Source organism: Coregonus clupeaformis, unplaced genomic scaffold (genome assembly GCF_020615455.1).
Source record: "Coregonus clupeaformis isolate EN_2021a unplaced genomic scaffold, ASM2061545v1 scaf0328, whole genome shotgun sequence".
Classification (NCBI taxonomy): Eukaryota; Metazoa; Chordata; class Actinopteri; order Salmoniformes; family Salmonidae; genus Coregonus; species Coregonus clupeaformis.
The window spans coordinates 159,801-163,400 of NW_025533783.1; the positions used below are offsets into that span (position 1 = coordinate 159,801).

Consider the following 3,600-nt stretch of genomic DNA (forward strand, 5'->3'; position numbering starts at 1 on the left):
GTCCGTCGGGGCCCAGAGGAGACTCCTCCCCTAGGCGCATCGCCCTAGGCACCGCAGCGCTGTCAGGCCGTGGCCGCCGGGACCTTAGATGTTGTGGGGGACCCTTCGCCTGGGGTCGAGGCCCCCTGTCGTTCGTACCACCCCAGGGCTTCCGTGGCTACCAAAGCCACTGCCTGGGGGGTGGTCTCTACCTGTTTCCCCACCAGCAGGTTGCGGGAGGACCACAGTGCATCCTTCAGACACGTGAGGGTGGGCCAGAGTTGTGTGAAGGCCTTTGGTTGAATAGGCCTTCGGCCCACCCCATACAGCACGAGCTGGGGCGTTAGGTCCTCCCCTGCTGGCAGGCGTGGGGAGATCAGGGGGCCTGCTTCCTTCCACAGGTCCCGTGCGGCTCTGCACTCCCAGAGCAAGTGCCTCACCGACTCTTTTGGCCGCAGCCTGGTCGGGGGCACGCGGATGTCCTCGCCATGCCCCGGGAGTGCATAACGGCCCTGACCGGGAGGATCTCGTGGGCGACCATCCAGGACAGGTCACGGTGCCGATTCAGCAGAGCAGGATGGGCCACGTTGCGCCAAACCGTTGAAGGCTCGCCTATAGCAAGCCCGCGCACTGGACACACCGGTTCCTGTTCCTGCACAAGAGAGAGAAGAGAGCGGTGTTTAGTTAAAACAGTGACAGGCTCCTTTTCCAGTTTAAAATGTCTTAAAAACGTTCTGAGCTGTACATAGTGTGTGGGGAGCAGGAAAGAGACTGGGGCTCGCAGGTCGACTGGGATCAGCCTCAGAGACCTGAGGTAAGACCCCAGCCAGAACCGTGCGAGGGCCTGGGTCTTATTGTTGACCGGGGAGGTGGCAAGAGTAAGATGTAACGCTGTATAGCGGCTGCCCAGGAACAAGTAGAGGTCAGGCAAGCCTTTCCCCCCCTTGAACCTGGGCCTCTTTACCACCTCCCTCCTCAGTCTCTCCCACTTGCTTCCCCACAGAAAATAAAATAACATCCGGTCCAGAGCTAAAAGAGTTGTTCGTGGGGGGATAAAAACAGAACTGATTAATAAAAGGACAGGTAAAATCACAGCCTTGATGATTAAAACCTTGCCCTCAAAAGTCAGCTGTCTCAGTCCCCAAAACCCTAGTCTCTGTCTTACTGTCCCTAACGTCCCGGTCCAATTCCCACTACCACCTCCCTCTCTGTCAAATTTTACCCCCAGAACCCTTATGTCAGTCATTTTTACTGTCAGTGGTAGTCCTGTCAAGTCTGAGTCTGCCCACGGTCCGAAAAATTGGGCCTCCGTCTTGTCTCTGTTCAGTCTCGCCCCAGAGGCTCGTCCGTACCAGTCAGTCCTGTCCAGAGTCCTGTCAACAGATAAAAGGTCAGTGCATAAAATGTTGACGTCGTCCATGTAAAAAACGCACTTGGCGGTCATCCCCCCACTCCCCGGGATACCCACCCCACTGATCCGTTGGTCCCTTCTCAAGACCTGTGCCAGTGGTTCTATGCAGGCCACAAACAGGAGGGGAGATAATGGACATCCCTGACGGACGCCGCAGTGTACTCCCACTGCTCTTGACAAATGCCCATTTACAAGGATTCTGCTGGTGATGTCCCCATACAGCAATCCCACCCAAGCTAGAAACCTTTCAGGGAACCCCATTTTTTGCAGTACCTTGAAGAGGTACTGGTGCGAGACCCGATCAAAAGCTTTCTCAAAGTCTACATTTAGGACTATAAGCCGCATGTTTCTGTCTCTCGCATAACAGATGGCATCTCTGATCAGTACTAGGCTGTCCGTGATCTTCCTTCCCGGAATGGCACAGGCTTGATCCGGGTGGATCACCTCCCCTAAAACAGAAGACATTCTGAGTGTTAAAACTTTGGTAAAAAGTTTACAGTCAAAATTTAAAAGGGTAATCGGTCTCCAGTTTCTAAGGTCAGTCCTGTCATTTTTCTTATGTAAAAGAGTCACTATCCCTGTTCTAAAACTGTCTGGTAGTCTGTCAAGATGTTCAAAGTCAGTAAAAACAGTCAGAAGTTCGTCGGCTAAAACATCCCAAAAGGTCAGATAAAACTCCAAAGGGAGGCCGTCCTCCCCCGGTGATTTACCCCTCTTAAAATGTCTCAGTCCTTCGTCGAGTTCGGTCATTGTCAGGTCTTTTGTTAGGTCGTTCGTACACTTGATCTTAGCCAAAAGGCCGAGAAGCGATAACCCACAAATTGAACCCTGCACCCGCCGGGCACCCGGGGGTCTCGGGAGACCTCAGCGGTTTGGCTAAAGTGTGCTCCTCCCATCGCCACCCCTCCACGTTTCCATGGCGACAGGCAAGTGTTTTTTTCTCCAAAAAGTCGTTAATGCGTCAAGTGACTACTTTGACTGGAAAAATACGCCGGTCAGCCAGCACGAACTCAAATGCCTGAGCAAAAAGTCTGCGCGGCAGGCAGGCAGGCAGACGCCGTCTCTGTTGATTTCTCTTGAAACAAGATATCGGGCTCTGCCAGAAGCAAAGCCCCTCCAAAAATACGTTGAACTCGTAAGTGTTCCTCTCCACGGAAGTCTTTAGTAAAAGGCGAAAGGCTTGTGCGTAATGAAGAGAAACCAGAGTCGTATGGAAGTCAGAGGTCGGGGCCCGAGATGCACTCTGTTTACTCAAGGCCGGGTTCTCGCGGGTTGTCCCCGAACCCACTCGCCAAGTTTTCGGGGGCTGTGGGGAAAAAGTCACAGACAAACAGACAGACAGACACAGACCCACTATCCTGGTGAAGTATTTGTTCTTTTTTTGGTGAAAAACAGACAGACAGACAGACAGACAGACAGACACTATCCTGGTGAATGCCAAACCAAAAAAAAAAAAAAAAAAAAAGTTTGGAATTTTTTTTTTCCTCTCTTCTTCTGCTTGATGTTTTACCTACCTCCGTGTAGTTGTTTTCCTTGACAATGGGAGAAAAGTGTTGCACCGTTCCCGGAGGTACTGCAATACCGGGTCGATGCGTGGAGCGGACGGAGCAAGCCCCATTTCCGACTCCCTGTTCGAAAAATCCATTTAATATGTAGTCCCCCAATGGGGGACGTATCAGATATTAAACTGATAAGAACAGATTTTTTTTTTTTTTTTTTTTTTTGAAAAAATTATTTATTACGTTCAATGCCATTCATACTTTACAAAATCATACATTCCATTCCCACTCAAATAATATTGGCATTTTTAAATCAAAACAAAAACTCAGGGGAGCATCTTCCCTCCCCGTCATCCTACAAACTACCTCTCCCTATATCTCCCCGTCCCTAAACTATCCCATTAAACCATCTAACTTAACCCCAGCCCTAAACCCCCTTTCCACCTCTCCCGGGCAGCGTGCTGCCCCCACTTCCTCTCCTCCCTCTTCATCCTCCCCCTCAAATCTCCTTCCACCCTCCTCACTACCCCTTCCACCCCCCAATCTCTCCCTGTCTTAACCATGTTCTGCCTGGCTTTCCACAGCCCCCGTTTAAAGAGACTCATTAGAAACCAGAGCAGAAACCTATCCCTATCCGTCCCTCTCGCTCTCCCTACACCTCTCTCTAACTTTGCCCACGTCAACACAAAATCCCCTCTTACCCTTCCTAAC

The 3,600-nt window shown here is 51.2% G+C and overlaps 2 non-coding genes across 2 annotated transcripts; both read right to left on the bottom strand.

Moving 5' to 3' along the window:
• Window positions 1-2,482: 2,482 nt before the first annotated feature.
• On the bottom strand, window positions 2,483-2,599 carry LOC121558787. The gene has a single exon (XR_005998606.1). It is a non-coding gene; the product is annotated as a U5 spliceosomal RNA (small nuclear RNA).
• Window positions 2,600-2,938: 339 nt separating this feature from the next.
• LOC121558785 lies at window positions 2,939-3,125 on the bottom strand. Its single transcript, XR_006658547.1, has one exon. It is a non-coding gene; the product is annotated as a U2 spliceosomal RNA (small nuclear RNA).
• Between the last annotated feature and the right edge of the window lie 475 nt (window positions 3,126-3,600).